Here is a 26,638-nt window from a genome sequence, read left to right as displayed (position 1 = left end):
AAGCTTTGCAGAGCTATATACACCAGCTTGTCTTGTTAATGTGCACATGAAGGTGTTGTTGGTCAGAAACAGGAGAGCCTGCTCAAAACCAATTTCTTTGTCTTTTAGCAATCCTGTTGCTGGCAGCTGCAGCCAAAGCAAATGCCACCTATTTGCTGCCATCTACAACTGTATGTCCAGATAAAACTAGACAAGCACAGACACCTATGGTAAATACACTTGCCTTTGTGAGCCTGATGAGAGCATACAAGCCTCATTTTTGTGAAAACTTAACACGGTGAGTTCTACTCTTTCATCCCTGCAAACATGATTCTCACATGAAATAGTGTGTCCTCGAGAATTAGTAGTGTAATGATGCTTTATTGCTGGAGAAAGTCACATGCCCCCAGAGAATTTTTGTCATCATAAGCCATGAGTAAAGCCGGTGGAGCTAGCTTTAGGCTCTAATAAAAGAGGTGGAAAAGAGGACCTGAAAAAACACCGTGACAAAAGATGCTATTGTTACATGTTGAGATGAATCTGAATCAAAATGTGTTCACATTTATAATTTCTCCTGGAACTGGGAAAACTGCCAATAGAAATAGCATGATTTTACTTTCCAGTGCCACTGTAATTCTTATTCCTATCAAAGGAGGTAAAAAAAAAAAATTGCCATCTCATTTCCTTAGGAAATGCAGCTAATTTACAGGCATGGTAATTTTCCCCCTACAAAATTGTATAATGAGCTTTAAACTCAGTAAATAACGGGTCTCTTCTCTGAGTGATTATGCTTAATTTACACAGGAATTAATGGTGACTGGACCTTCTTTGAGAATAGCTTTAAAAGAGCTGCATTACAAAAAGCAACTTCAACAGCCTTGAAAAAAAATCCAGTCAGTGGAGTCAAAAATACTTATCTTTATAACAGTCCATACATACAGGTGTCTTTGTAAATATCTTTTGCATGCTCACTAAGTCATGTACCACAATACAGCAAACTCCTAATGCTGATTTTCTGTTAAATTAGCTGCTTAGGCATTATGCTGATAGAATGCATAGAAAAGCATAAACAAATAGATGGACAGAAATGCCAGGGAAGAATACTTACATCTTTAAAAACTGCTCTCACCATATTAAATACTAATTGTTTATCGATTTATTAGGTCTATTTTCATTTTATGTTTTCACTGGTTAGCCTGTCTAAAGAATGGAAACTATGTTTTATAGACAAGCCTTGGCAAATGTAGTCCAGCTTTCACATAGTTTAGTATATAGAAAACCCTAGCATTTCCAAAATTCAGGTATTTTTGGATACATACACTGAAAATAGATTTTAGAAGTCCTTCTCAATAGCAGCTTGTTTGTGATCCCAGTAAGGCAGTAGATGTGCCACATAAACAGATAGTATTTGTCCTGAGCAAGTTATTAAACAAAATTAAAATGCTTATTCCAGTTACCAAAGCAATCGACCCTAAGGTTGTAGAGGCAGGAGAAATGCATTTGAAAGTTTTATTTTTTTAAAAAAACCCTTTCTTCCTTTGTAACGTAGGAAGTACAAGTTATCTTTTCTATATACCATAGAAGGGAGATTCATAAAACTTCAGGTCTGGAAGAGGCTTTTAAATCATGCATCCTGTCTGCATTTATCACAGTATTTCATAAAGGTTCTACAGATAATGCAGAATCAGCGACATCTGTTAAAGTATTTAACGAAATCTAAGCCAGAATATTATGAGTGAGCAACACAGAACAAGTCCTTGCTATCACAGCATCTTGTTAACTTACATGAAATGAAAAGAAATGTTTTTAAAAAAGAAACAAAATAAACAACCAAAATAAGGAAAAATTACTCAGTGTTACATAATCCTTGGGAACCTGGCACATCATGATTGTGGATCCAGTATTTCCTCCGATCAAAAAAGGGATAAAGCATCATTTTTAACACATCATTACCATCTACTGGACATGAGGGAGAATGCAGCTCAGGAACAAGACCATGAAAATGGACACCCAGACTGAAAAAAAAGGGGGCTGGCGTGTCTACCAGGAGATCCTATAAAGCTGGTTTCCCTACATCCTTCCTTCACCCTTCACACAACCATCCTAACACAGTCCGACTTCTCACTGAAGTTCAGAGAACTCTGAAGGTCTGAAAGTGGATCTGATAACTAATGTACATCCCACTACCAAGCCAAGAATACAGTCTGAGTCTACAGTCTACCAGGAATACAGTGGACTAAAGCCTGAGGCTTCTCTGGCAAGCGACACACATGCTATCTAGCTTCCAGCAGCTTTGACAGAAGGAAATCCTTGGATCATGTTCCCAACGTAAAGTTACAAAGGCTTTCTGGAGGCGTTTCATCACCTCTCCCCCCACTTGGAAGTCATTTGCACATTTTGGAACAAAATTTAAAGCTCAGGGAAGACAGAAGAGAACTACAAGACCAAAGAATTTGAGAGTGACAATGTATTTCTCTGACAGAAGTCTCCACTTTACAGAAATCCATCAGTATGTGGGTGGAAACATCTGCTTCTGAAAGTAACTGCACATCTGTATGATGCATTCGTATGATTAGATCAAATGCATTCAAAAGGAGCACATGCCTCTTGAATACAAATGTAGTAAAGCACCTGTGAAAATGCTTTTTTTAAATCAGAACCAGTTTTTATTGAACTGACACAAGCCATTTAAAATAAATTAGATAATAAGCACTGTCAAAGAACATAAATTGAACTTATAATGCTTGCAAAATTATGAAGGACAACTTACTGACAATATTGCCACTCAACAAAATCTGGACATCACGGTAACTCATATAAACTGTTCAAAGCAGAGAGTTAGATTACAAACCAACTTTTCATGACAGCACATAACGTTCAGTCACACGTGGAGACACCGGCAACCTCTGGAAGATGGAAGAGTCCACTCCAGTCCTCCTCCTCCCCATCTCAGATCAGGTACTATGCCAGCTGAGGAGGCCACCAGGCTGGCGACAGCTCCCAGAGGTTGGGTGAGCAGCGCCGGGCAGAATCCATCCTATGTCACACAGCACTGAGTATTTTTTCACAGTGCACTCATCTACTGTGCTTTTTATCCTTGTTTTTTCAGCCATTTTTCCCTCTCACTCCCCAGCAGCCTCCCTAACACCGCCACATTAGCTTAGACTTCTCACACTAGCAACTTCATGACATCTTCCCTCAGCCTTTCACTAACACTGAACTTCATTCAGAAATTTCATGAGCCGAATCATTATGTTGTTACTTTGACATGCTCAGCTGGTACGTGGAAAGCTGCTGAAGCTGGAACAGGATAGTGTTAATACCCGCAGCAGCCTTATTTCATTCTCCAAAGTATTCAGATGACTAAGACACAGCAACAACGACCCAATAGAACTAGCCAACCTGATTCTTCAGGAGATCAATGACTATCTGTGAGAAAAAGGTGGCAAAGGTTTATTTGTCAGCCATTGACGCAAAAGAGTTGTTTTTGCTTTGGACTCATTCTTTAGGATATGTGGAAAAAGCACAGCACGTCAGTAAAGGGCTCTCCAGTATATTCCATACACAGCATTCACTCTGCAACTGCAGGAAGTGGCTCATGCATCTCTAATATTAAAGCAAGAGTCCTGACTCATTTTTTTTTAGACACAATCAAGAACAGAATTTTTCAAAGGAGGAAATGATAAATATGTATGAATGCAGCACCCATTTCATAATTCTCAGCTTTGCCATTTCTCACTTACTAACAGATGAAAGTCACAAAAAGAGGGATATCTTCTCATAACTTGCCATCTCAACCTGCAAAATGACACACATATTTCACCAGTGCTAAGCACTACAAAAAGCATAAGATTTTAAGCAGGAACTGTGTTACTATAAAGTCTAAAAGTGGACACTGTATATATAGAGATGTTTTAACCCCATGAGGAAGCAAGCACCCAAAAGGCACGCGGTGCCACTGTCTAGGTGAATGCTAGTAGGTATTACAGACATTCAGGAACAGGTCCATAGAGCAATATTTACTGCTGAGGAACTATCACCCCTACTTAGGTATTTCAGATTTTTCTGTTTGCTTAAACTCCAGGCTTGCTTTGCTTGGGTGCCTAGACCTGAAGCTCACTTCCACCTGGAGTGCATTCAAAACCCCAAGTATGCATCTTCCAGTTTATTATTATCAAAAAAGGCTTCAAATTCATGCACTTAAGGACTGCTGCTCAACCAAAACCAACTGAAGGAGACTGACTGGGAAATTTACTTCAGAAGAGCACTCCTGATCTGCATTAAAACATGAATTTAGATGCACTTGTTGAGACAGTCCATTTTTCTGTAGTCCATTAAGTTTTGACAAATGATTTTCTCTCAGTAATAACCACATGGAAGGCCATCACAGGAATAAGATTTGCATTTTTATTGTAGCTACAAAACCAGTGACTAACACCCACCACCAGGACTCTCAGCATATATATGCTGAATTGTCCCCTTCAACAAAACACTAAATTATTATTAGCCTTAGTTTAATCACAGCTTACCATCTCAGCAGGTGCACCTCCACTGCAACTGGCTTATCCCCTCTTCCCGAGATCCTGTGGCTTTCATTTGCAATAAGTACACCAAATTGCACATATTAGATACTCACAGACCTGGAGTACAAGGCATGGGATCACAGGCACAGCCAAAATACCAGGAATACCAGCATCCTAACTCAAAGCCAGTCTGTGCTGCCAGGCTGAAGGACAAGGTCCTGCTCTTGCACACATTACAAGGCTCTCCAGATGCAGATGAGAGGATGTGAGTACCAGTAGCACCAGGGTCCAGCCAGCCCCCTTGCTCTAAGTGGTGCACAGATATCACATAAGTTGTTTCTACTTTGTAACTTCACATTTTGACTTCAAAGTCAAGTTAGCAAAACAGTTGATATTTTGAAAGTGTTACAAAGCACCAAGAAAAAACCAAAACCTTCAAAAAAATATAATAGGGAACATAAATTCCTCCATAAACTATTAGTATGAATTGGGCCCAACAAACCGTTTTGATCACCACCACGATTTAGCAGGACCTGACTGCTCATTGGCAGTATCAAGCCAGCCTCTAGACAAGTACTCATCTCAACGTCACCACCTAAGTAGAGCATTAATTTGCAGCATTGTCAAAATGGCCTGCAGACAGGACGGATGAAAGAAGGATGAAAGTCACAAGAAGAGGGATATCTTCTCATAACCCACATGTGGTCCATCAGATCTTCCTCCTGAAGCACACTGACAAAACAGCACAGAGAAATTGCCACTTGTGCTGTTCCATAAATGCTGTACACTCCTCCAACCTGGCAACTGGGAACTTGAAACAATATCAGATCGAGATCCATCCATTCTCAAGAAACCAATCCACACACATCTCCTAGAAACAAGTTTAAACATTTACACCAGTTGAGATGGGGTTTGTTTTAAAAAATGCTAAAGGAAACAGTAGGAAACAACCAAATTAACGTCAGTTACCTCTTACATTTCAACAACTACCAAACTACAAAATCTTAAATCAATCCCTTCAATTTTTTACAAGAACAAACACCCAAATGGTTATCCTCTGATATGAAAGTAAAAATTTTGGGGTGGAAGAAATTAGTGTTGTCCTTTTGCTATATAAAATACCCCTGTTGCTCTCATCCCTTTCCCAAGCTTTTTAGAAAGCCTGGTGAAAGTGAGGGCACACCTTTCACACTTCCAAGATAACACCTGAATTTTCACCTTACATATTCCAACAAGGCAGCTAGGTAAAACTTTTCAGAAGTAACACAAAACATAAAGGTATCAGGGCAACTCACTGAGAACAGAAAGTCACATACATATCTCAAGCAGCCACTGTTTTTATTCTTTCCTTCACTCATTAAACTACAGGAATGAAAAAGTTATAAAATAGTGAATGTGACAGTTGCACATTAAAATGGAGTCACACAGAGATGAATGGGTATTTTATTATTTTAATAAATACATAATCAAGCTGCTTTACTTAGATAAGACATGGAATGGGGTGCACTAGATCCAGTGTAATTATTTCTATTGACACAACCTGCTTTTGGTTTTTGGTGCTATATGAGAGTAAATCTCTGTCATCTAAAGCAAACAAGGTATCTAATCTTGACTGCCTGTAAAAAGAGAGGTATTGTACAACTACTGAGACAAAGGAAACAAGAACATTATTTCCACTGATGTTCCGTATTTTTACACATCTTGTTATAAATCTAATGAATCTCCTGGGAAAACGTAAACTCAAATTTCTGACAAGAATTTATATCGTTTCAGAATAAAGAGTACAGCAACAAAACAAGTACCCAAGACAAAAGATAAATAGTGAATGCAGTGTTAGTGCAAAAGGCTCCTTCTTGCTGCCAGTGGGATTGGGGACAGACTTTCCTTTTCTGCACTGTCACAGAGTCAGGAAGACTGTCTGGGGAAGGTGCATAGCTGTGCCCATCCCAAACCACAGTCAACAATAGAGGCTGATCTTTTTGTTAAGGCTGTCTTTAATCAATAGGTTCATCCATACCAGCAGGTAAAAAACACTTTTAGAGATGATAAATCTTCACTAATTTCTTTGAAGAATTAATTTATTTTCAACTTCTTCATCACAGAAACTCCCGGGTAAAAGTAAAAAAAAATACCCCTAGAAATACTTTCATGAACTACATAGATGTACTCGTCATTTTCCTAAGTACTTTCATGCATGTAAGCATAGGCTTGGCTGAGATCATTTGCAGCAGTAACAATAAAAATAGTTCAGGATATAATAAACTTGTTACATACAAGAAAATTTTAAAACATTAATTTTATCTCAGCCTAAATGACCAGTCTGTTGGAAAAATTGCACAAAATGTATTCAGCACTTCAAGAATAAGCGATATGGTTTTGAAGAGATGCATCATATTTTTCATACATATACTTGTAATACATTTCAGTCCTTACCTTAAGCATAAAATTCATCGTAATTATCGAGGCACAATGGATATTTTTAATAAGGATAATAAGAATAATATTATAATGATAAGATAATAAGAGTAATTTTATAATAAGGATAATAAGAATACTATTTTATCCTATATTTTTGTCTATTTATGGCACTGAAAAAAATCTCCCGTGCTACTATTTCCAGCATATTCATGGAAAAGAATTTGAATTGAACCATTAAGTCTCCATATTTCTACAACCTTTCTGAAAACATTGCCTCAGAAACAATATGCAGAACTGAGTACTGAAATTTCTGAGACTATAATATGCAAAGATTTTGCTTTGCAGTATGACCTGCATATATGATATACTCTGATTCTGCTGGAAGGTGGAAAAATACACTATGAAGTATATTCAATGTTACGAAAACATACTGAAAGTATATCATCTAAAAAGTATACAAAACCCCCCATACGTACAAGTCAACTAGCATCAGGGTTAGGCTTTCCTAACTCTGCTGGTCAGAGGAAGGACCACGATTTTCCTAGCTCCATGCCTAACATGAGGAACTAGAGCTAGGATATCACTTCTTGAAACCCTTCCCTGCAGACTGACCATCAGCTAAGTCTCTGCCAGGAAAAGCTCTAAGTCCAAGAGCTACCTCTCTACCCCTGAACAGAGATAAAAAAAAACAACCAAACAAACAAAAAAAACATGAAAAGCAATCCATTCATCCCTATTTGGCCACACTAGCCCTGTAAGCCGCTGTCAAAAAATTAAATTATGGAAACACAGCGATGCAATCAGCTTAGCCCACAGCAGATAAAATGAGGATGCAAGGTGATAACCGTGTTTTAAAGGGCAGAAGGAATTCAGAGCTGATGTCTGCAAAGAACATGTAACTCCATGTCCAGATTTGATTTTAGACAAATTTAGCAGACACATCTTATCTCTCTGTCAGCCTGTGCTTAAATACAACTTCACATCTACCTCATTTTTGCATGTGCATGCACAAATATGTATTAGGACAATCTTTGGGAAGAAAATGGTAGTTGACATAGAGTAATAATCCCCTGGCAAAACACTTTATAAAAAATGACAGAAAGCAGGCAGAACAAGTAACGGAAACCTCTGGAGAAGATGCCACAGAAAATGAGAAAATACAGTCAAAGAAAACCAGCTAATTAAAGCACTGGGATAACAAACACATTTGAAGGACTAGACTTTAAAATAAACATAGACTAGATCATAAACTTACAGCTGTTGTGAAGGTTTGGTAAAGATGAAAGAAAATCCTTCATGACAAAAGATGACTGAGTTGCGTGATCAGTTGAAGAGAACAATATGAATTCAAAATAAAAATGCTCTAGGACAAAAAAATAGCACCTATAAAAAGAAGAAAGGAGAAAATGTGAAAAAAAAAGAACAAAAAAGAAAGGGTAAGAATTATATGCAGTCTAGCAAAATAGCACTAACAGTAAATCTCCTACAAAGTCAAAACTACGAGGAGGAGAAACACAGTGACTTTCTAAAAGGATCAAATGTTCAAACAGCATCTGCGTCAAGTGCCAAGAGTCTATCAGTCTTACCATAAGAAAAAACATACCATGTACACTCATTAAATTTCAAACACTGCAGTGAAAAGCTGTAACGCTTTTCACAGTATATTAGCTGCCTCTGGAGAGGCTAGGAAATAAAAAAAGCTAAAAATGGATAATCAGATTTTAAAATTTGCTTGGTAAGTACTATATTAAGACTTTAAACTAATGGGAGGAGTGATGTATGTTATAAAAGCTGGATTTATGTTCGAACACCTGTGCTCCCACTGAGGAAGCTGAGCCCTGTAAGAGCCCTGCTGGTGATTCAGGACACATCTCCACTATATTCTGTGAGTATGGTCTCTTCGCCATACTCTTTTCCCATCTGAACAGTAAGGATGAAGGAAGCACATTGTCATCTATTAATTAAACTAGATATATAAGAACTAAGCAATAATAGTATTTTCTATAATAATAGTCAAAGACAATTTCTACAATAATAGTCAAAGACAGAATAAGCAGAAGGGTAAGAAATACCCTGTAGCAAAAAATATTAAAATGACTTCAAGGTTTTTTTACTGCATTTGCATGTGAGACTTTCATTTAATTACAGCTCTCAAGATTGGCATATCTGAAAGGAGTTGAGAGTAAAAAAAGCCTCATTTATCTTGTTTAAAGTAAAAACTGGTTACCCAACTTCCTTGAAATACTGCCTTGAGTATTTATATGTATTTCTTCCCACAAAAGATTAAAAATACTTTGAGGAGAAAAAGCTTTGTAAACCTATAATATCTGCGAGGATTCTGGGCGCAGACTAGCAACTGAAACAAATTTTATTTTACTACTAACTTCCTAGTTACTATATTCCCTTTTAAGAACAAAACATTAGCTTAACTTAACTTAGTTTGTTGCTAAGTACAAAATATACTTACTGTAAATTGTTGACTAGCAGGTGCTAGTGCTACTTACCTGCAAAATAAAACAAGCAGATAGTTACTTAACAGCACAACAAACTGCACAGGGGAGTAAATATAATTTAGGTGGCTTGGTGGTTAATCAATCCTATTTTAAATACCAGAGTTAGATGGAAGAATGGAGTGAACAACAGATTTAGTAAAAAAGAAATATAAATTACAAACTCCACGTCAAATACAGTGACGGTCTATGGAAAGCTTAGTCTTAGCAAAAATAGCTTATGACTTGAAACTCATTGTCCCCAAGGTGATGGTGAGACTGCTGAGACAAAGGACTCGTGCAAAGACCTTTTTGCTCTGACTCTCAGAATTGCTCCTATTTCATCTAAGATGAGCCTCTGTAACATGGAATACAGGCACTTTACAAGGTACAGTCTCTAGCATGTTCATCTTCTGGACTAACTTCACAAGAATCATAAACCAGTATTGCTTACATTATACGGAATTACACGACTTATAGCAAACTCCACTAAGGTGATGTACAAGGTCACTGAAAGTTGGATAAAAGTATTCTCATTACTGCGTCCCACATTTCCACATCTTGGCCTCAGTTTTCTTTGAAAACCCTTTTTCTTCTGAAAACTACAAACGTAGCATCTGTTACTATCTTTGTTTCTATCAAAGGTGACAAATTTGCAAGGCTCTAAGTCATTAACAGTTCTGTTGTTATCTAACAAGGATACAAATGCTGGTTGGAAGGAGTCTCTGGGTGTCATCTAGTCCATCTTCCTCTATTAGGGGTGCATTTTCATAAAAATAGGTAAATCCTTGATTTTAGTGTTCTTTGAAATAGAAATATCAAACAAGGACCAAATAAAGGGATTACCCATCTTTCATTTGTGCGATCTTTTAATTGAACAGTTCTAAATATGTACTACAGTCAGACACCAAATGTTTTACAGCAGACACTGTTATTTAGTACTTGGAGACACAAAATATTGAGGTTAATGGAGTTAACATGTTGTCCACCTAAACCCTAAGTTCACAAATATCTGTATGAATACTCTTCGGCATGCAACATCTTTGGCACTGTTATAACAAATACTGTGCTGTTAACTCTTTAAATCATAAAATGTATATGAAGATACCACAAAAATTTTGAATTATATACAGACCACAAAAGTTCTAAACTCACATTTTAACAACATGTACACAACGTCCAAATCCTAAAAAAAACCTAAAATAAACCCATCCTGCATTCATATTGAGGTACTGGCAGTTTACATAATAGAGAAGACTGGTAAGTGGAACAGAACATGGTTTAGAAATATCATCTATTACAATCCAGTATGGCAATGGTGTCATTTTTATTCTATTTTAAATCTTGAAAGTAAATTTCAACCAAAAAAATGTCAAAAATAAGAGGTATATTTTGAGAAGTAAAATAAATAAATAAAAATTGTGGGGATGAAGACAGAATCAGCAGTGCAGCCTTAAAAACAGCAAGACATTCCCCCTGATGACATTGATTATGCCAGGATTATTGTTAAATGCATTTCATCTCAGCTTAAAATTTGAAACAGGTCTCATGTGTAGTCTAAATTAAACCAGAAAAGGCTCATAGGTATGTTCTTTTAAGCCAAGCTTGTTAATCAATCGTGAGAAAAGTATAGAACAACAGTCTTTAGACATGTGACTGTAAGCCCAACAGTTTTCAGACCTAGAATTCCCCTGGTGATGTAAAGAGATTAATGCAACACACTATTCACAACATTGTGACACACTATAATTATCTCCATCCATGCCAAAACCAATTTTGACCACTGTGATAGACTGGGTACTATCAAACAAACTATATATTTTAAAATACTTGGATCATATGAATTATACTTGGATTGCACTGACAAGATCTTGAAGGAATCTAAGGACTGGGGGCTGGGGAAAGGATGATGCCAATTTAAGATTTACAGCTCTGTTTGGGACAAGGAAAGCTGTGTGGATGTTATTAAGCAAGGAAAAAACCACTGTGGAGAAAGAGAAGCTGTAGGAGTAATATATTAAAAATAAATATGGAACTTGAGGGCATGTTTAATGTAAAGCAAACCAAATGCTTTGCTAAAAAATGTGGCCTTTGTACTTCTTTGAAACTACTATCATCATTCTTTTTGCCCCCCTCAAGCTAAATCCCTCAGACATTAAAATAGTTGTAAATGGTAATTAGTATTCAGAAATACATTTTACCATGAGAAATAGAAATGTGCCCTGAGGAGTTCAGCTTTGCTGCTCTGGGACAAACTCTGCCTTTAGCACCAAACCTGGCCAAACAGCTTCCTGAGGTCTCGCAGAGAGCAATGGCTCCCCGAGAACAACATGACACACGTGCCCACTCCTGCATGAGTCCACCCCTGGGGAAGCCCAGAAAAGTGCCAGTAAGTGACAATAAAGGCTCTGGGTGGCACAGACACACAGGTCTGCAGTCCTCGTCACACAGATTGATGAGCACTGCTGAGTCTTTGGGAAATTAATAATTTGAACTTGCAAACCCGTTGGAGGGAAAGAAAAGCTGCTAGGAAAAGCTTCTCCAATTAGAGTGAACTCTGGAAATAACTGTAATGTGGACCATTACGTACATACTATCTGTAAATAATTCTGCCCCAAGGTTCACCGCTTGAAGGAAAAAACAAGACTCTTAAAATCTTGCGTATCTTCTCCAACAGAAAGCTGACTGTCAGTTCTGCATCTGCTCCTCAGCACAGGCAACCAACTAGACTTGATTTGCCTTCACAGCCTTCTCAGATCTGCATTTTCATAGCACCTCATATCCTGTGTTTCCCTCCTGCACACTGCACAAGTGCTCCTTCAAGCAGGATTTGTCTTCAAGAAATTCTTCATCCAAGAACTCCATTTAAGCAACAGTGTTCATACAATGACAATAATAAGGCAATAACAGCACAATCTGATGCCGTGCCCTGAGGATCACTTAAATGACTGACTTGAATCCTACCACACACGTTTCCCTCCAGGAATCAGAAATATAATACTTTAAATTATTTATAGAGAGCTGTTGCAAAGCCTTTGCCAACCTCATGAAAAAGTTATATTTTTACCAGGTTTAGAAGAGGGAAAACAACACAGAGACTGTAGGTGTTCTTGGTTTACATTTTGAAGCCAGCTTGAATGGCCAGCTTGTCATAGAAACATCCGACACAGCTGAATGAACCTACAAGATGCAAGGATGTGCTTTCAGTCAACAGGCTATAATTCGTCACCTGCAAGAAATGAGAGTGTTTCCCTACATTTTGAGTGAGCATGGCAAGCCCACACTGCTAGAGATTTCTAAACTCACTAAGGAGGGTCTCCAGCTTCCAGGTCTTCATATACACATTTTAATCACATTAACAATGTCAACTTCCACTGAGGTAAAAAGGAAAAGAGAGGTTTCTGTCTGCACAATAATATATACCTGCAGAAAAGCTCTTCCTATAAAGGGTAAGGAGCATCCTGGTAACTCTACTTCAAAATTCCCACTGTATTCTACTGTAATCCCAATAGAAATCTGCAATATTTAAGCTTACTAAAAAAATCTCTTATTAAAACTAATGCCCTCCTTTGAGTCCAGAAGAGATCCCATGAGCTGGTTTCTCCCACCTGTGCCCAGGAAGAGGGATGTATTCCTTTAGACAAAAATATAAATACTTTATTGTTAAATTCTATTTTAGCATATATTTTTGTAACGTGTATATGTTATTTCTCTGATAGGATATCATATTTCTGCTTCACAGAAACCTCCCCTATATGCTAAATAATAATGTAATACACACTAATAAAATTTACTGCCTAAAAAGTTTACTTCTGTCCACTTCCTAAACATAGTGTTCCAGCTTTCAAAGATATTTAAGATGCATCTAACATCAAACACGTTACACATTGTGGCCTAATCAAAAGCATACTCAAATCTAACTTTTGCCGATTTTTAAACAGATTTGGATCAAGTTTTTGGTGCTCAAATAGGTCAATTTTCCAGCTTATTTCATTGCATTCAAAAATATTTAATTTAGTTCTGTTACTCTCCCTTAAATGTAATTTTCCACAAATAATAATTTAAAAAATCGGGATTTAAGTGGTCCCTAAAAATACACATCAATGAGCTTGCATTTATTAAGTTAGTTTTTCAGTGTGAGTCAGAAATTTATTTATTATCAAAGACCAACAACCATGTCATTCTCTTCATCCATAAACTGCAAATAGCACCAGTTATCCATGTACTGGTAACGGGTAATAAGGCCCGTATCAAGCCTAATAACTTTTCTGATCAATACTATTAAAAATAAAAAAAAAAATTGTAAATTGAATTCAGATCTCAGTGTACTCTCGTTACACCTGAACACCTCCCGTAATAATGCAGTTCTTTTCTGAAAATCCTTACATCTCTTAAAGTTATGGGGCAAAATCCTAGAATTCTTACTCAAACAGATCACGAACTACGTTTTGCTGGACCAAAGACTAGATTTTGAGTTCAATCTCAGAACAGAGCCTGGACAGGGAAATTCCTCTTGCCGATAGATCTTTAATACCATGATTTCCGCTACAGGTCTGACTTAATCTGGGTAAATTCTCATGGGTATTGCAACAATTATTTCCAAATATACAAACTCAGTTGATTAGCTTTAGGAAATCTGCATCTCTTCCCTATGAACAAGTTCTCTTCCTTCACGCTGAAAGTCATCAGTGTCGAGATGAAAGCAGGTACATGAAAGCTGCAGCACAGCTGATCACCTTGCTTTCAGCTTTTCGCAGTATGGCCACGCAACAGCTCAAGATTTCATTTTCAAAAACACTCATTTCTCCAAACATCACACATCTCTTCATGTTAACAGTACAAAAACTACTTAGAAACAGCTACAATAATAGCTGGGATCATATGCACAGTTATATTACAAGAAAATGATGAAAGTTTTGTTCTAGAAGCTAGCAAATTTGTATGGATTTATCCAGCCTATGCTTTGGATAAAAAAATTCATCCCAATAAATACTTGCAGAAGCTCAGGGGCCAGCAGGGTTGAAAGTCTACGCTTGTGCTAAAAGGTGACATTTGAAATGCAGCAGATATGCCTTTATTTTTATCTTTGCACGTAAATAATAACTTCCAGTGACACAAAATACAATAACGCTGAGCTTTGCTAGGTAAAACCTTATCTAAACCAAAACAACGGGAGCTCATACAACCCAGTATGCAGTTCCATTAATTCAGTATAAATACTCCTATGGATCAATCCAGTTCAAAGATTTCTCTATCTAAAAACTAGAGACACAGCAGCCAGTGACTGACCTTGATACAAACATTGGTTGATTATCTGTCAGACATTCCCTTTTTGAGCAGGCAGTTTCTGTTTCTTTTTAAGCAGCATATGTCTTTCCAAACCATTGTTCCTTCCATTTCTCACCACTGCTGTTATTTCCTATCATATACGTCTGATTTTTAAATACTAGAGAAGAAACTATTCTATTGATAACTTCCTTAATATTTCCCTGTTCAAAAAAAAGAAAAACCAACTCTTAAATATCCTTTAATATTTCCATGCTTTTCCTTAATTTGAACTCCTATGTCACTCACTGCCTCTCATTTGGGTTTTTAATTGGTATTTTTGGGGCAGGGTTATTGTTTTTTATTGGTATTTTTGTATTCTGCCTAAGCCCTCTGATTGTTACCCCCAACACAGCTTACGCTAACCTGTTATTTTACACTGGAATATTTTTCTGCTTCATTAATGCCCTCACATTGCTCTATCCCATTTATGGTGACAAAATACGTAACAGTTTTAAAATTAGATATAAAATACAGAAATGCTGTTAACAACTGAGAACTTCAAATCATTACTTTAGAATCGCAAATAATAGAACTGGATCTCAGATGGAATTCACTTTAATTTAGTTTGCTTCAGAACCAGGCTGCCCAAAACAAAACTCTTAACTGGATTAACAAGCACTAGCTCAGCTTTCGGTTTTGTGATTCAGCTTAAATTGCTTGGGTATATGATTATGCTAAATAAACATACAACGGAAAAAAAAATCAGTCAATATTCTAAGACAATGGTTATTTTGTTTTGTCGAGATATAATACTGTGACTACTCAAGGATAAGAAAGACCTGGGTCCAAAAGCACAGGGACCCAGGGTACACATTAAGTACACATCAGTCAATCTCTTTCACAAATGTTTCTTCCCACGTGCTGTCATATTTTTTTCTTGGACATGCAAAGTTCATGCCCAGCTGGCTGACACAGTGACAAAGCCCTTGGCCAACTGTAGCTGCACTGCACTGAGGATTTGCACACACACACCGTAAACCTCACCTTCCATGTTGTGTCAAGTCTTATCACATGCACACGAGGTGCAGGCACTGGGGAGCACCAGGGATCTGCCAAGTGAACCGCGCACACACACTGCTCATCTATGTGCTCAGGATGGGGCATGACAAGAACAACCAAAATGCTGCCACGTATACTGAAATGCCAGGTAAATGACTCCCGAACACAAAGTCTACCCTGAAAAAAAATAAATGGCATATTCAGCAAAGTCAACACCCACAGACCCCACCATGTCAAAGTTTTTACAACTGCTCTTTCAAAGGCTGCTCCAAGGCCTCACTGTTTTCATGTTTAAAATCTTTTTCTAATTAAGTCCTCATCTATCCCTTCCCATTTTCATCTGTTAGTGCCAATGAACTTACAGAGAGCAGCAAGATGCATTTCAAAGTCTTCATTGAACTCCTCTGAACAAATCAATCTTTCTTACTCCTCCCTATTCCCCATAATCAATCATTTTCATAACCCTGCTTTATACCACCATTTTGGAGGTATAAATGCATCTTGATTTCATCTCTCTCTAACAGGACTTGAGCTACATTTAAAAAACATTCGTGGAAATTCCTGACCTGAAAAATTTCCAAAGTGCATTTGTTTTTTTTTGTTGGCAGTACCTCACTAGTGTTTGGTGTTGGTGGTTCATGTTAAGACCAAGCAGAACACAAAAGTTTATACTGGTCAGTCATTTCCATACTAGCGGAAATCACCAGAGCTGATGACTCCTACTCCACAAATAGTTCTTTTCATCAAATCTCAGCCACTGCAACTCAGGTTGATCTTGTTTCTTTTTCTGACCTACCTGACTGGAGGATACAGAGAAGCTGGAGTCAGACTCTTCATGGAGTCACACAGCAGTAGGATAACATGCAATCATCACAAGATGGAAGGTAGAAAATTAGATATAAGGATTTTTTTTTTTTTCAACAGGGTGGCCAAATACTGAAATGGGTTGCCAAGAGTAGTTGTAGATCTACCTCCTTGGAGGTATTCAAACTTGACTGTATATAGCCCTGAGCAGCCTGATCTAATTAGACCCGCTTTGTACTAGAGGACCCTGAGGAGGTTCCATTCAACCTAAATTATTTTAGTGTTTTTTAATCTAGTGACTTGATCAGCCAGTTTCTTTGACTGAACCTAATGTCATCATTATACATAAGGTACTCTTTTCATTTATTTTGCAAGATTTAAACCGATGTGGTTATTTCATTTTGCCCTTGTCTCTCCCAACAGTGACAACAAAGCTATGTTTTTTATTTGCTTTAGGCTTTTAGTCAACTTCTTAAGGTGTGTTTTAGAGCTAGTTATTCATCGATGTAGATGTGGAGTCTTTCATCTTTCTTCCCAAGCAAGACAAGAATTATTCAGGTTTTTCTACAGGTTTTGCACCTCTGACCTATGGAATTCTAGTCCAGCCCTATATTGAGCTCTTGAGTTCATCACTGTAGCTATCAGCATGAATAAGACTCCTTAAAGTATATGCTTTCACAGTTGGAAGATAAAACAGATTACAGACCTACAGTCCAGTCAATCATTTAATTTAAGTAGCATTACAGGGAGGGTCTGGCATGCTCAAGTCCAGTCTAAAAGAGCACAATACCCTGCTGGCACAAAGGCTATTAAATAAAGAAATCTCTCATAAACAAGAATAATGGGCTTTAACCATCATTCTCCAATATACGCTTATAAGGAATACAGTATGGCCATTGTGCATGTCACTGTGTGCTGTGAATCAGAGTCATACTCAAGGAACATAGAATGACATACTCATTTTGCAATGTTTATGATGCAATGTATGAACACAGGTGCTTGCTGAGCAATGATGAATGATGAAAGCCAGATATCTGCACCGAATTACATAAATTATTCAACTCCTGTTTGCTCTTCAGAAGCACTGAGGTTCTATACCTTTAAGCTGCAAACTTAACTCTATCAGCTGTCAGGAGCATGTCTCTCAACAAAAAACTGCAAGATAGAGGCTCGAGTTATTTCTGATAAATTTATCACATTTTAGCCCTTGTGGAAGTCTGTTGTCCACCAACAGCATAACAAAATTAACATTCAGACACACCTTCCACCTTAACCTTTCAGGCCAAGAAGCTAACCACCCCTAAAGGCAAAGGAGTGCTATGGAGTCAATTGCTATGGAGTCAATAAATCCTCTGGTTTCACAGGCTGTGGCAAATTTGGCTACAAAGGCCATTTTCTGTGCGCAGGTGGATATCATAGAGAGATATCCCCAATAAAGATTACTTCAGCTTATAATTGGTGTTGTGGAAATCCCAGTCAGCAGTGGCTGGTAGGAGACAAAAGATCTGCCAATATCTTCTCCTCTCAGCTCTCTCCAAGTACATTTTCAACAGCTGGGAGACCTGGCACTCATATTATGCTTTCTGCTGTAATCCTAAATTCAGTTGAGCCCTTCAGTACTTTACTTGACTTGTCTGTTAATTTTACTTGCTCCTGGCTCTTGCAGGTCCTGAGAGTGCAAACTTATTAATACCTGAAATACAGCTACTTGAAATCATGCTGCCAAAATAGATTTACTTACTTTTAACTTGAAGCAAAAGGATAATTAGCATTTTAAAATTAAAATAAGAATAAGACAGGCAGTGGTTTTCTGCTCACAAGTGTTTAAGGCAATGTAGCAGCCATGTACTTTTGAGGTGCAGGTGGGCTTTTATCCTTGCCAGTGGTAGTTCCAGATGTTGGGAAACCGACACCTCTAAATAAAAAAAAAAAAAGGGGAGGTGGAATTTGCAATGATAGAGCACAGAGGAAGCCTGGAGCAAACTGGCACCATTCTAGAAAGTTGGAGGAGAGCCAGGCAAGTTATGGCCCGAGCTCTTTGCAGCCCTGTCTGAAATCAAAGCTGCTCCTCCTTTTGGTGGGAACTGCACAAGTAAAAGGTTGGATGGGAAAGGGTAGATGATGGGTATAGCCTTCATTGCACATGCAAAAGGGTACAAATTATGATCCCTTGAGCACACAGACAGGAAGCAAGGTTCACAATGCCTTATTATATTAAGCCACATTATGAAAATGACTGTTTACATTGGTTCATTAATGTTTTTACAAGGCTGTGAAAGTGCAAAGCGATTAAGTATCAGCGCAGGCATCAGTGTGTTGCCTCGACTTTTACATGTTCATGACTGTTGTGACAAAAGAAAATATACTTTAATCATAAAAATTATTGTCCAAGAAAGGTGGTGTTTAGCATATTGTCTCTTTACATAATTTCTGATCATTGAAACTAAGTCAGAAATCAATGTTGTCTGTGGATATTGTTATCCTGAGCAATTCATTTCTTCCAAAAGACAAAATGTGTGGTATCATCAATAAATTAACAAATCCAGCCCAATAAACTAGCACATTTGGCACTGCAAGGCTATGTAGGTGCTGTGTTGTTAAAATACCTTTAGTCAAATTTGATACAAGGTCTTACCATTGTACTGCCTGGTGAAAGGGAGACTACTTCTCAGCTTTCTTGTTTGTCTTTTAATTGTTTAATTCTTTTATAATTGTAGCTGACCTCAAATCAACACAAGGTTTTAGGAGGAAGTGCCAAGATCTAATGCCTAAAGCAAGCACTGCAACATCTCCAAAAGTCAGTTTTATTTGTATGCCAGGTAGAGCAGTAAACAATATAAACAGTAGAAATACACATCCTCGCTTCTGCTGGACGAAAGTGTGAAAGCAAGGGAGACCGCAAATAACTTTCTCCTTCAGTCTCCGTGCCCTTACCTGCTGATGGGCTCTTGGCTGAGCAATACCTGCTCATTTCCTGCATCAAAGCAAATTCTACAAGGACTTTCTTGATGCACTTTCATATATCTCTGTCTGCCATCCCAAAAGCTTGGCTGTGCCTCTCTGCCCCTACTGGCAGTGCTCTGGCTGCCAGAGGCAGTGCTCATTGTGTGCGCTTGTCAGCTCTGCTCCACCAGCCTCTCCTCAACAGGCTTCCTCGGTGGTGCTTGGGGAAAGGGCAGCCTGCCCTGCGCCCCAAAGGCATCCACTGAAAGGGGGGCACAGGGGCCATGGAAGGCTTCCTCTCTGCTTCCCAGCTACAGCCTTTCAAAGGAGCATATGGCCTACAGCAGGAGGGAAACCATTAAACCTCAGGCAGGTTAATAATGAAACCCCTCGAAGACTGGTGCTGGGACCAATCTCAGTTAATACTAGTACTAATGACATCGGCACAAAAACATAAAAGCAAACAAATAAATTTCCTGAGACCTAAAGGTCTGGAGGCTTTGTCAATAGAAGAAGGATTGGGGGCTTACATAGCAAGAGCTATATTATCTGGAGGGGTAATGGAAACAGGATGAAATTGAATAGCAGTGTGCAAGGTCAGAAGCTTTGGAATTAATAACAAGAGTTTCTGCTACAAGGTTGTCAGCTGGAGGAGCTACATAGGAAGTATATTTGTAGAATATGGGATCTCTGCACATTAGCCATGAAAAGAGTAAACGTATCAGGTGATATATCCTCAGAAGAGCCAAAGATTCATTCCCATGGTTAAGGCCCTTTTGAGAGCTCCTCCTTTGAAATACCATGTACAATGGTAACCATGTTCCAGAAAGAGTCCTTCCAACCAGAACAGACCCAAAACCAGGCTTCAAAATTATCAAGATAACATTTTGATGCAACAGGACTAAACAACCTCATCTTTTACCCCAGTAAGATCAGGACAGGAAGGACAGTATTCCTGTCTGGTCCTACGCCGCGCAAACTAAGCAGTCCAAAGGGGGCTTTAAACTATAAGACACACAGGTATAAATTTTTAAAGAAAATAAAAGGCATGCCTAGCAGCAAAGTTCTGGAATTGCCTCCCCACCAGAGTTCCACCATCTTACTGGGGTTTGAAAAGTCCAAAGAAAGGTGAACAGAGTAAACTTGATGAAACAGGACTGGATTTAAAGCAGGACATCTACTACCTGTATGCTACATATTAGCACCAGATTGCTATCCAACACATTTCTCTGTGCTTCTCTGCAGCAAACATCCACCAAATTTGTTTTGGTTTGTTTTTTGTTTGTTTTTTTTTTTTTTCATTTCTGAATAGCACTGGTAAGTTTTTTTGCTTTCCATGTCTTGCAAAAGTGCCAAAAGCTTTTTTGCTGTTCACACCAACACTGTAACGGTGCACACCTCAAACACCTGAAGGTACGCCTGACAGCTAGTCTCCTGCTGTGTCCCACACAAGCTCTCTGCCACAGAGAAAAGTAGGATGTACCCATTCTGCCTTGCTCCACCTGCCTTCTCGCAGTTGAGTTATTATCTTTGTAATTTCTGGAACAGTATGGTATATTCCTTTAAATCTGTGCTGTCTGATACAATTCCCCAGACTACAAATAATGCAATGCGCCACCTGGAAGAAATACAGCACTTGCACTGCTCCCTCCACCAAGATGCCATTGCAGAAACATCCCTTCCTATTAAACAAGATCATTTGTTGAAGAGCAAGCCTGTCCTTTGCCTTGCACCCAATGACTGCCGAAGGATTATGGTTCATAGAGAGAAAAAAAACATGTAAAATACAAATCAGGCTGTTCAAAAAACTCAACCTTGTGAAAGACAAAATCAGTGACAAGAAAAGGAGGCTTAACAAATTGTATAAATAAGGCAGCAGCAAGTTTTTTGAGGAAAGAGTTAAAGCAAGTTAAGAAAAATTAGAGCAGAAGAGAAAAGCATTCCTGACCTCAAGTTCCATAATCATACACAGCTTCTCAGAGCTCTGCCCATGCCTGAAAGTGATTTCAGGACACCAGAAACATCTCATCAATGGTGCTAAGGGAAGTGGAAATACACTTACAGAAACAGCTGCTGGAAAAGGACAGGCAACAGCTCAGAGCTCCAGCTTGGACAGTCAGTAGAATAAGCAGAAAATCAGTTAAATAAAATGGGCAGAAAATGAAGGTGTTCCCTCAGAGTAATGTGTCCTTAGTCCCTCGATAATCAGATAGCAAAGGCATTTTGAGAGAGAGCTGTTTGCTGTTGAAAACCTTATTTAATCAGATCAGGTTTGTTAAACATTTAAATAGAAAAAACAAGAGTGTTCTCATTTCTTCAGACAATACTAAATCGGATTGTTTCTATGCTCCTAAACCAGACTATCATAGAATGCTAATTTTGCCAAACTGCCTCAAATTAGAAAGCTCTAATGTCCAGCTCTCCTGGGGAATGGAAAATCCAGTTTCCAGTCAGCTCCCTCAGGTGTTACTGACAAAACTAGACTTTGGATTGTCCCCACACCTAAGTATTCTTTAAGTGGGCTCACAGCATTTCTGCCTTCCATCAAGAAAATTTATGCATTTATTACATAAGTTGCTATAGCAGCCACTGACCTCTTCTGTTACACCTTACCAGGACAACTTTATTTTGCAGGCTGAAAAACAAATGGTCCCTTCTTAAACATTAGATGCTATCTGCTAAGTCTTGAATGTAAATGAACAAGAAGACATTTGCAGAACCCAACCCACAAGCAGGATCAATTCCCCCTGACACTATATCTATTATCTAGACTTCCCTTCACTTTTCTAACAGCATCAGGCTCAAGCCCAGTGCTTAGAACTGCATCTAGTTTGTAATTAAAACAAGCAAAGGTTTGATTGCTCCTGTTCCCTGTGATAAAGCAGCAAAGGTCTTTTTCACTTGCTTTAGGAGAACGTCTTAAAAATTCCAAAAGCCTTACAAATTACAATATAAATAAGCTCTAAAAAAAGTTTAAGAGAAAAAATATCCCCATATCTTTAAGGTTTTTGTGCTAAAAGTGTCTTTCAGAATGACTGCACATTAGAAAACCGAAATTGTTGCCAACATGAACACTACAGTTAGATCACAATATGAATTAATGAGCTTGCTTTTCACCTTCATCTCCCCCTTCTCCAATGCTTTCCTCCCCCTCCTAGATAAATGAGCCGTGTTCCTAATAAAGTGCTTGAAAGGAAGGCTGGGAAATTTAATAATAAAAAGCTCTCTGAAATTAAGTTTCTGGCAGTGCTTTAAAAAAGAAAATGTTATTACTTGGTCCTTAGCTTTTCCCCAAAGCAAATTTCAGTCCATTGAGGACAGCACAAATATAAAGCAGATAATTTACAAACCTTTTATTCGGCAATTTGCCTGGTCCAAACAAGCAACTATAATAGGAATTGCCAACTGAGTATTTTAAAGATCCTAGTAGAATGGGTGAAAGGCATCATCTTCTCCTTCACAAGAGCAACAAGAAAGGTCCTTCCACGCCAGCACTGCTGGTGTATATAAGGCTGTGGTGGGAGTGGAGGTACAAACACCTCTTTCAGCAAGATCCACAGGCTGTTAGCTGTCTCTTACATTGCAAGCAATGTAAAGTATTTTCAAAATCTTGTGCCTCTTAAGCAGAATGGAAGACACACACTTTTCTGATTTAGCTTAACTAATGATAAAAGGACAGGTTACATTATGTCACATAATAAAACTAGTTTTTGCCCTGGATAGACACACCTAAAGCTGTTTCTTGTCTCATGAATAGGAATTGTATATTTATACCAAAAGCAAAAAGAGCTCAGTGAAAACTGACAAAGTGTGTATAATCCTTGGATAATTAGAAAATCCAGATTCCATAAGCAATTCTGCATAAGAAGGATTCCTAGATGGAGGATCTCATTCTGAAGATGCTAGTTTTGAGAGGAAAGGGGAGTCAAGAGAGATTATCCCTTTACATCTTATTCACACCTAGTGTCAAATAAAGTGGGCTTTTAAAATGAACCAAACCAACACATGTGGATCCATTACTGCACTAAGTAGACTGTGCAGGGAGGGGAGTGGCTCTGCCTCTGGGAAGGAATCATTCACCACTTTTAGCACCAAGGGGAAATACACAGCTTTTAGTTCACCCTCCTGCAACATAAACAACAAGGACCTTCAGCTTTACTCAGTTTTTTCTCTCCTTAAAATGACAGAAAATGGCCTTCTCTAGATTCATAGTGAATCCTGAAGTCAATTGCCAAATGCAAACTCAGACATCGCACAGTAGACTCCACATTTCTGGACCCCACTTCTGCTGTGCTTCACAGGACTGACAGGAAGGTCTTGGCTGAGGAGGAACAGTCAGATCTGGACTTTCATTAACAACAGGCTGCATTTTCCCCAGAGAAGACATGCTGCTCTACCATACATCACCTGCTCTGACAACAGCAAAGAAGTCTAGGAAAAATGGCACTTGCTCTTGTAGCATCATTTGAAGATTGTCAACAGAAGACAAGCAAGGCAGGGAAACAACCACCAGGATATAACTTTGATCCTCCCAGTACCAGGGAGGATAGTAGCCTCTTGGGTCTGTGTGTGCATCAGTGCCACTGTGCGGTGGCTCTCTGCAGCTCAGCATACCTCCAACCACTACAACCTTCCTTTCAGTATTATTGTTTTACAGGATTACATTTAAATTACAGACCTCAAACTAACCCTGAAAGTTAAATCTTCTGAAGAAGATTTCACAGAGGGCATAGCACATACAAGCCACTCTGGCAAATATCAATGTGCCCTTGGACACTCCTACCCCTTATTCCCCTCAGCAGGACTCTGTGGAGCAATAAAAATCAGTGCTGCTCACACTGCTGCTGTCACCAGGCAGCTTTACCTGGGATCTTTCATACCATACTGATTGCAGTTTTCATTGCTTTCCTGGCCTGTCAGACACCAGCACCTCAGAGGATTATAATTCTGGTAGTTCAAGCAATAACGGCAAGTTTCCGGGTAAGCAGAACTGTAATACTTCAGGGTGAAAGAGGGGATTTTTAAACAGAAAGTAACTTCCCCTCGCTGCTTAGAGGTGGATAGTGCTGCCTTATGTGGTCAATTCCTCTACTGGTACCCACAGGGAAAAACAATCCTTATAGTACTTTGAGACACCTGCAGTGACAACCAGAAAATGAGTGAAGTTAAACACTCCTAATTCCATGTTGGTTCTGCATTTAAGACTCCAGAAATGTTTGGGCTCGCCAGTTCAAGAGATGGAATTTAATCCAAACTCTGGACCAAGTCCAAGCTCAGAGCAAAGGTAGTAACAAACCTCAGAGTCCTTGGAGGTTAGTGTTCAAAACATTCTAAAACATCCTGGTTGTGGTACTGGCATTGACAGACACAGCCATCAGAAACTGTGGTCTCTTCATGAGAAACAATCCTACAGCAACTGAAGCTTTTCTCATCTGCTTCTGCTTATCATCTTATTTCTTTAAAATCTTTATACACACATATGAAGAGAGGCTACTGTTTCAAAACCACATCTACCTTGTACAGTAACCAGCACTGAAGATTTCTGCCCACAGATTTTCCTTTTTATTAACATTAATCTCCTGACAATTTCATATTAGACTATGTTGGTATACACTTGCCTTTATATATCTCTTGGCTCCTATCGTAAATGTATGAATCTTCCTGCACTTTCCTGTAAATAATTCTTGCAGATAAAACAAAGCAAAACAAACAATAAAGTAGCAGTAAAGATATTTTGTGTCAATACAAACAGCTTAGGTAAAAGGCTAGACTCACTTCTCCCAGATGACAGGAGATGCCTCTTTAATTAGATTTCAGTATAGTAGGAAGTAGACAACTGGATGATGAGACTGCATCTCCTACTCTGTGCAGACTGTTAAAAATTTTTAACTGTTTTTTTTTAAAGTAGTTTAATGATAAAGAAATTGGGTGGCAGTTTTTAAAACAATCTATTTAGGTGCAAGTGGATTCCCTGTTTCTTCCAGCACTTAGAAAATATTTGTCTTAATACTGCCATCATACAGTGATAAGTGTATTATTTATTAGTGTTTATTTATATTTATCTTAAACTCCTCCCTGCCTCCCAATGAGTAAATTTTCTTTATAATTATGTAAACAATCTCTATATTATGGAGCATATACACATAGATTATTTTGTTCTCAAAACATAAATAACAACTTTGTATTAAAGATAACTACAATGTGAGAGACAGACCTTGACTCTCTTGAAAAGTGAAACATGAGCCATAGTGTGTATTCCTCTTAGACTTTATATAAGCTGTCAAAACTCTAATTCTTTAGATCAGTTGGCTTAAACAAACAAATAAACAAATGAAATACCCAATTTTTTTATTCCTTCTCTCCTTTACATATAACACAAGATGGCTTTCTGTCAGACAGGGACAGCTGGCAGCAAGGTTGCCTGTTTCTGTTTTGCAGATATTTGTAGTTGTCAGTTATTTGGAACAGTCCCCAGTCTTGTCTCCCATCAAGACAGGTGTGTACTCAGCCGGCATCAAGCCACAGCCACCGCGGCAAACTATAAAAGACATTCTAAAAAGAAGAAACTGACCTGTGAAGTGTGGGGAAAAAAAGATTAAAGAACTCGGAATGAAAACCTCTTTGAGAAGTTCTTTCTTTACTTCTGGATTTCAGAATATCATCTGGTTTGGGATCATCCATCCTTTCAGTGCAAGCATTACCAGCCTGCAGCTGGGAAAGCTGCCTAATCCCATCCTCCTGATTACATTAAGAGAATTAATAGCAGGTCCCTGAGCTGTTACCTGATTCTAGACATGACTTTTAAATAATAACTTCTCTAGGACACTGAAAACTGCACAGGACTTTGAAAGAATAAAAATTTTGAAATAGTGGACTTTTGAGGGAACAACTTCAATTAATCTTACACTCTGCTGAACTCCTAATTAGCTTTTTCTGTGTTAATACACAGTGAAGAGATTGAGAAATTACTATAAGCATATTGATTAATCAGCCTATTTGGCAACAGTTGGGGAGATTAAAACGTAATTTAATGAAAAGGTAAGTTCTGCACCCTGGAGAGCGTGCCCAGCAGTGAGCTCAAAGGGAGCCCTGGCAGCACCATGCCACCAAGATAGAACTCAGGCATACCAGCAGCACCCACCTTATCACTACCAA

General features: G+C 38.4%; 1 protein-coding gene across 3 annotated transcripts in view; it reads right to left on the bottom strand.

The window, feature by feature from the left end:
* Positions 1-26,638, bottom strand: part of SMYD3 (SET and MYND domain containing 3) — a 387,008-nt gene that overhangs the window by 187,438 nt on the left and 172,932 nt on the right. Inside the window, exon 1 of one of the 3 annotated variants that reach the window (XM_054063819.1) lies at positions 8,176-8,289. The exons of the other annotated variants lie outside the window; for them this stretch is intronic. The gene's annotated coding sequence lies outside the window, so the exon portion shown is untranslated. Of the gene's footprint in view, positions 1-8,175; positions 8,290-26,638 lie in introns of those variants that run through there. 3 annotated transcript variants of the gene reach the window in all.

The sequence above is a fragment of the Cuculus canorus genome, chromosome 3 (assembly GCF_017976375.1).
Source record: "Cuculus canorus isolate bCucCan1 chromosome 3, bCucCan1.pri, whole genome shotgun sequence".
Lineage (NCBI taxonomy): Eukaryota > Metazoa > Chordata > Aves > Cuculiformes > Cuculidae > Cuculus > Cuculus canorus.
The sequence above is the reverse complement of the archived record's forward strand: the minus strand, read 5'-3'. Positions and strand labels throughout refer to the sequence as shown.